This window comes from Equus caballus, chromosome 14, assembly GCF_041296265.1.
Source record: "Equus caballus isolate H_3958 breed thoroughbred chromosome 14, TB-T2T, whole genome shotgun sequence".
Taxonomy (NCBI): Eukaryota; Metazoa; Chordata; class Mammalia; order Perissodactyla; family Equidae; genus Equus; species Equus caballus.
In genome coordinates this window covers 99,903,261-99,911,098 of record NC_091697.1, presented here as the reverse complement: position 1 = coordinate 99,911,098, position 7,838 = coordinate 99,903,261, and the positions used below count along the sequence as shown (strand labels likewise).

The 7,838-nt window shown below is 44.0% G+C and overlaps 1 protein-coding gene across 6 annotated transcripts in view; it reads left to right on the top strand.

Moving 5' to 3' along the window:
* Positions 1-4,767: 4,767 nt before the first annotated feature.
* Positions 4,768-7,838, top strand: part of ATG10 (autophagy related 10) — a 209,429-nt gene continuing 206,358 nt past the window's right edge. Inside the window, exon 1 of one of the 6 annotated variants that reach the window (XM_014730791.3) lies at positions 4,768-5,079. The gene's annotated coding sequence lies outside the window, so the exon portion shown is untranslated. Of the gene's footprint in view, positions 5,080-5,211; positions 5,453-7,838 lie in introns of those variants that run through there. The other 5 variants (XM_070233378.1, XM_070233383.1, XM_070233381.1 and 2 more) reach the window with 5 other exon arrangements.

Below are 7,838 nucleotides of genomic sequence, written 5' to 3'. Positions count from 1 at the left end.
CCCATCTAAAATCACAGACATTGATTTTAATTATTTTTAAATTGAAGATAGTATTCTTTATTGTTATTATAAAAAGTAACATACTGGGGCAAGCCCCATGGCCAAGTGGTTAAGTTTGTGTGCTCCGCTTTGGCGGCCCAGGGTTCGCTGGGTGTCCTGTCCTAACAGCAGACCCTGGGTATCTATGTTGATCTTGTCTCATGACCCTCCTGGTGTTCCCTTCACTGGATGGTAAGTGGACAGGCTAGCAGGGGAGGACGTCTTGCGACATAGTTCCAAGGAATTTACCCTGGGGCCTAGAAGGCAAAAGGTGTTTGAACCAAAAATGTTGAAGAGTTTATGAGATTCTGTTACTTCTTCTCTATTCTCTCCCCATTGCTTTCCAAATCAATGGGTTCTGGGTATAGGATGCTGCGGATATCCTTTTGGACTCCTTTCTTTCATATAGTCCAAAGGTGTTACACATTCTTTTATCACAGATAGTTTGCTATTGATTTAGTTTCTCATTTACTTTTTCTTGGGCCTCATCCCGTCTGGGTCAAGATTTTGGTTTGCCTGGACAACCATCCTCTTATGCCTCCAAAGACCCTGGACTGCCTTTCCCTTCAGAGGTCCTTGACAGTTGTGAGACTTGAGACTGAAAGGCCACAGTGAGAATTTATTCCTCTGGGGTTCCTGGGTCCAAATTGCCAGACCTCTATTAAAATATAATTTTCAGAGAAAGATAAAATCATGACTTTCATATAGATACAAAAATGAAAACATGTTAAAGAATTCATTTTTCTCATATGATATGAAGGAACTGGGCAAAATGGGACAGAACTGATTTTTCCATGGGTAGGATGGGGGAGTCAATTAAAATCACTACCAGACAGGACAGAAGTTACATATCTATCAATTACTCACAACTTATAAAGAACAGAAAAATAGCTCAAAGACCGTGAACAAGGTTAGAATCTGATAACCCAGAAGGATATGCTATCCACGTGCACAGCTTTTTCTATACCCCGCAAAATAAAAGAACATAGGGCCCTCCCAACCAGTTCCAGTGGAAAAAACCAAGCATCCTTGCACTGCCAGAGTGATCCTTTCAGAACAATGAATTCCCCTGACAAATTGAAAAGATGAGGTTTAGTTCCCAAATGTCCTTGAATGCTCGAAAGATAAACATGTCCAAGAATATTAGAAAAAAGAGTAAATATCAAAATTCACTAAAATATTCCAACCTTTATTCAGACAGTTCAAGTTGGATTCAAATTAATAGACTTTACTTCTTAAAAAATTTTTCTGTTTGCAGGGGCTGGCCCCGTGGCGCAGCGGTTAAGTTCACACGTTCCACTTCTCAGTGGCCCGGGGTTTGCTGGTTCAGATCCTGGGTGTGGACATGGCACCGCTTGGCACGCCATGCTGTGGTAGGCATCCCACAGATAAAATAGAGGAAGATGGGCACGGATGTTAGCTCAGGGCCAGTCTTCTTCAGCAAAAAAAGAGGAGGACTGGCAGTAGTTAGCTCAGGGCTAATCATCCCCCCCCAAAAAAACAACAAAATTTTCTGTTTGCAGAAAATTGAGCAGAGAATTCTCACATACCCAATCACAGTTTCCCTTTTTATTAACATCTTGAATTAGTATGGTACATATGTTATAAGTGATGAATCAATATTGAGAGACTGTTGTTAACTAAAGTCCATAGTTAACATTGGAGTTCACTTTTTGTGTCGTACAGTTTATGGGTTTTGACAAATGCATAGTCATATAGCCACCATTAAAGTTTCACACATGATAGTTTCTCTGCCCTAAATGTGCCCTATGCTCCACACATTCATCCCTCCTCTCTTTGCCTCCTTCCCTCAAACTCTGGCAACCACTGATCTTTTTACTGTCTCTCTAGTTTTGCCAACTATAGTTTTTTCTCTCATTCTTTTAGGTAAGTGCTATGTACACACAGCTTCAAGATAAGATTTTTTTTTATCTCTGCCATCCAAGCAGATTACCTCCCCAACTCTCCCTTGTACATAATTTGTCTTTTCCTGAGGGCCTCCTGGAAGGTGGTGGAAGAGATCTGCCTACTACAGGCTTCAGCCGTGATAGCTATTGTCCGCCAGTATCCATTCTCTCCTTCTTCGTTTTAGTAAGACAACAATCCCACACTGTCCAGGTTTGACTGAGCCCTGGGCTACCTAACGAGAGACTGCATTCCTACCTTCCTTGTATCTTTCCGTGGCCTATGGGGTCTGAGCAGAAAGAATATGTCCAAGTGATACATACTGACAAGACTGAGAAAATAAGACATTTACCATGCAATGGTAAACTTGTGTCCCATTGCTCGACCATACTACCTAAAGGATATTGTGAATTAAGAACATAAAATAAATCCTGCAATTATCTTGTGACACAATTATACTGCATTCTAATTTTTGGTAATAAGAGTGTTCATTGGTTAAAGGAAAACACTCAGTGTAATACAGTTTGTATAACCCTATTTTGGGTTCTTTTTTTTTTCTCTTCATTTTACAGTATCTCAACAAACAAAATGCCAGAAGGCTCAACTTCTATGAGGCCCCATGGGAAACATGAACATTTAAAGTGTAATGGACAAACAGAAGCCTGTGAGTGAGAAAAAGAACGGTGAGGGAGCTGGAAAGGAAAGAGAATCAGGGGACTGCAGGTTTACGGAAGCTAAGAGAAGCAAGACTTTTTAGAAGTGACCAACATGTCCAAATGAAACAGAAAAATCCAGTAAAATAAAGGATGAGGGGCTTCCCCATGGCTGAGTGTTTGAGTTTGCAAGCTCTGCTTCGGCGGCCCAGGGTTTCGCTGGTTCCCATCTTGGGCGTGGACATGGCACCACTCATCAGGCCATGTTGAGGCTGCATCCCACACAGCACAACCAGAAGGACTCACAACTAGAATATACAACTATGTATTGGGGGAGCTTTGGGGAGAAGAAGAAAAAAGGAAGATTTGCAACAGATGTTAGCTCAGGGCCAATCTTTAAAAATAAAGAATGAAAGGGATTTAATGATTAGTAGAGCATTACTCTTAGTCTCAGTTTTTGTATCTGTAAAATGGGTATCTCATGCTGTTATCATGAGATTAAACTATGTAAAAGCTTCTGGCTTAAGGTAGGTGCTCAATAAATTTTAGCTTCTTTCCTCTCTTTATGTGATTCATTCTTTTATGTAACAAATACTTATTATTAATGAGGAATTCTGCTAGAGGCTGGGTGGGCAACGATACAGACTCCGCCATAAAGCACGCTATCGTGTTGTAGGTAAACACACAACCAGGACAGTACTATTCCTTGCCATGAGAGAGATGATGAGAGGAAGTTACCTGATTTACTTCTTTTTGTTTCTTTAGTTTTGGCAGGTAATTACGAAACTTAAAATCATCTCAAATACAAAAAAAATGTTTTGTTAACACGGTGGTGTTACTGCACGAAAACTGTTTCTAAATTAGTGAATACAATGTAAAGCAATGCATTCTTATTTTTGTATGTGAAAGCTTTAGGTTTTTAAGGTAACTGTTTGAAGTTGAAGAAGACACCCGTCCACTAAAGTTCTCACTCAGAACTCACTGCCCTGTACTTTCAAAAAAATCAAATGTATAATTTTAATTGGCAGCTATCCAATTAATTTATATCCATAGTTGCTCAAAGAGGTTTGGAAATTCTTTACTAGCAGTATCTTTTTTTTAAATGGAGTTTTAAACTACTTTATATGCAGTAAAATCTATCCCTTTTTCCAGTTTTGGCAAAGAAAACCGTGGTATAATCACTAACACAATTGACAGAAGAACATTCCATTACCCTCCCCCTCCCCCAAATTCTCTCCGGCCCCGTTTTAGTCACCCCCTTCCCCTGGTCAACACTGATCAGTGTCCTGTCCCTTTTTAAGAAAATTTTTATTTTCTTAAATAATTATAGACCTACAGGAAATTGCAAAAATACACGTGGAGCCCCCGTACCCGTCACCTAGCTTTCTCCAGTGGTGCCGTCTTACACGACTGTCCTACAGATGAAAACCATGCCTCGTATGTTTGAAGGTGGGTCTTCCCTTCACTTCTCTGCCTGTGTTTACTCTTTTCTTTTCACACAAATATAATTCCGTGTGTTAAAAGGAGCAGATACTAGTTTTCCCTCATGTGCGCTGTTACACTTTCAGTATTTCGGTTCCATCACCCCTGCGACTCCTACATCTTTCTCTGGTCTTTTCTTCCTTCCGCCGATTCCCCGTAATTGAATTCTCCTGCCATATATATATATATATATATTACGTTTTATTTTGTTTTTCTGAGACTTGCCACAGACGGTACTATTTATTCTCGAAGTCTTAACTTCTCCCTTGGTCCTTAAGTTTGAAAGAGGGCAGTCGCGCTTGTGCTTAATTGCTGAGGTGGTTACAGTAGCTGCGCAGCGTGCGTAGGCCTGGGGCCTGGTTCTCCAGCCTCTTAGAAATGCTAGCAGCACTGCGTAGGTCAGCCCTGTCCTTGCCCCGCCCTTCCCCCACGGGTCACCCTTTTCTTTTCCAGATATTTGGCTGTTTGTTGGAGGAGAGCGTGTAGAGACCCTTGAAGCCGCCGGCATCCCCTCCCCAAGTTTCGGCCAACCCCGCGCCCCCATCAATGGCCGCCTAGGTGGTGGGCAGAGAGTACAGGCGCCGTCGGGTTCCGGGGTGAGAGGCAGGGGCGGGGCCTCGGCGGCCGCCGTCGCTGGCGGCAGGGAGGTCACGCCCCCGGGCCTGCGCACGCGGCCTGGACGTCAGCCGCCCGCGCCAGTCTGGCGCCCCGGTGCGCGGGAGGCGCGGTGCGCATGCTCGGCCTCGGTCGCTGGCGGCTGCGGCGGCGGCTGCTTCGATGAGGGAGGGTCTGGGCCCGTCTCCTGGTTGTCTCGCCGCTACCCGCCTCCGCTCCTCCTCCGCCGTCCCCTGGCTCTCGGGGCCCCTCGTTGTCCGGCCCGGGGCGGCTGGCTGGCTGGAAGCTCGCAGAGCGGTGGGCCCGGCTCCCCGGCTCCCCTCCCCCGCCCCGTCGCCCCGCCCCCGCTGGGCCGGGCGGCGGGGTGAGGGCCGCGCGGAGCCGGGTGAGTATCCCCCAGCCTCTGCCGGCCGCCGCCTCCCGCGCCGCTTCCAGCGCCGCTCTCGCCCCGCGCCTGCAGAGGGAGGGGAGGGGGACGGCCCACTGGAGCGAAAGGCCGGGCAGCGGGGCCCCGCCCGGGAAGGACAGGCCCGGGCCTGCGGGTGGCAGCGGGGCCCGCCCTCTCGGCCCGCATAGACTCGGCCTCCCGCAGTCGTTAGGGCCCCGAGGTTAAAGCCTGCGCGGGGTGGCGAGGCTTTGTCCGCGGAGCCTGGAAACAAAGGTGTTGAGTTACGGGCGACTGCAGTGGCCCACTCCCATGGCAGGGGCTGCAGGTTCATTAGGTGTCAGGAGGAATAACCTAGTATTTACAGCCAACGGTATTTTCTCCCAGATAACCTATCTTCTCATAGGATCTAAAGTCTTGAATGGGAGGGTGGGTAGAATAAGGAATAGTTATCTGATGTATAGAAACATACTTTTATGATGGTAAAAGTTAGAAACATCTCGGAAAAGCTTAGCTCCTGTCTTTCCAAGTGAAAATGGAGGCTTTTCTAACAGGCCCACCTGAGGATGCATTAGTTGTCTAGGGGACTGTGCTTCGCCTTGATATAGTATTGGTTAGGGCCCAGGCCCTGCGGTTACGTTTTTTTGTCTAATAGAGATGCAAATTATTTCTGACTAGGAGAAAAAAATACTCCTGAAGGTTGTGGTTTTATTGTCCTATTTCCAAGATTTTTATAATTTTTACCATTCAACTTGCCCCTTCGTTATGAGTGCAATAAATGTTTGCCACAGGCTCATTTCCTTTGTATGAATCATGTTTATAACTTTTTTTAAAAAAATTACAATTCGACGATGGCCTTCACTCCTTAATGGCAAAAGCTTAAGTTTGTACTTTTCAGGATTGGAAAACAGGCCCTGTGTAGTACTCCAACTACATTTCGGGACCCAAAGTAAAATCCTTCCTTGTTGCTTCTGAAGGGTCAAATATGGACAAGACGAGACGTTTACGAAATGGAAACTTGACCAAAAAAAATAAATGTTGAGCATTGAGAAATTCAAAGTAAAGTCTTGCAGTCACAAGGTTTAAAAATTGTTATTGATACTGTAATTGAGGAAACTAGTAGAAACAGTTTCCACTTGTGCTCGTCTTAAACTGGATTCCTGTGGATATAGAATGTTACGAGATTGTGTCCCCTGCCCCCTGCTTCTCCCGTCCGCTCTTCCCTTCCCCTTTATTTGGGAGAAAGTTCACTGAGATTTTGCCACATGATGAGGCAGTCAAGTTGGGCATAATGTTTTGTGACAAATTATGATTTGATAGCAGTTGCTAATGTTTATAAATTTCTCAGAAAGATACGCAGCTCCATAGGGAAAGCAAGTAGGGTAAGGTTTATATGCGAAGATTGCTTAAGACTGGGCTCGATTTGATTATTAACGTCTTTGAAGCCTAGGGATGTGTTTGGGACCCTCGAGGCAGTGTTTGAATTATAAACAAAATGAGGAAACCATATCAGCAACAAAGGGCCTTAGAGATTGGTGATTACCTGTTGAAAACAAACGTCTTCAGGGGCCAAGCAGGCTGGGTATAAAACGGTTGGGAATTAGGGGAAGGAGAAGAAACCCTGCGTTAAACCTTCCAGATTGGGGAGAATTGAGAACTCTGCAGAAGCAGAGGCTCCTCCGATGTACCCGGCACCCCAGGCCTTGATGTGCTTGGTCTCGTAGGTTTACAGGACCCAGGAAGAATACTTACGAATAGAAGTTTAGCTTTGAAATGGGAGTTATTTCGTGTAACTGTCGTGTAATAGCTTTTGGAGAAAACGTTATCATCTCTTCTGAGCTCAGGAACCCACAGTGGTTTCCTATTGCGCATTGTTTTAAATGGGACCTCTTTAGAGTTATGAGATTATTTATAAACTGCCTCCCCGACCCCATTTTCCTGTATTCCTTAATCTGTACTCTCCAGTCAGGCTCCTTACCTGTCAACTCTGCCTCATTTCAACCTGTTCCTAGGTTCACTGCTCCACCTCCCTCATCCTTTCTTGTATCGTGTCTCTACCTTTCAGTATCCTTTTATAATTCAAGGATTATCTGAAATGTGACTCCTCTAGGGCACAGGCTGTGGTTCCAGACTACCTTAGGTCCAGTTGCCACATTTAACAGCTGAGTTACCTTGGACAAATTACTTAGCCTCTCTGTCCCAATTTCCTCATCTCAAAATGAAGAAAATCGTAGTTAATAACCTCATAGGGTTGCCATTTTACTATCTTTTATTCTCTAGTGTTCTTTTTAGTTTGAATCTTTTCTTGTAAATTCAATTACAAACTGTTGAGGACAAAGACCATTGTTTACTCTTTTTAAAAAATCTCTTAAAGTTCTCCCAGGATGATTCTGTAGGTTCAGAGTAATATTTTTTCTTCCTATCTTATTATCTAGTTTTCTATTCTTTCTGTTTTCTGTTTTACTGTACGCTATTTTCTTCTAAAAGTATTTGAGGTAGCTTATAAACTATATATACTATAATGTACAAAATAAATATAAATCAGGATCATGAAAATATGAAGCTTGAATAGAAAGATGGAGTGTGTTATATTGAAATATATACCATGAAAAGTTGTACATTTGTTAAAGGTGGGCTACAGATTAAGTTCTGAGCTTCATGTTGGTTAAAGAAAGAAACATACCACTTGCTCAGGAAAAACACAGCCTCCTGGGAAGTAAATATTTCGTGAGTGAAATGCAGGTTGTGATTGAAGATTT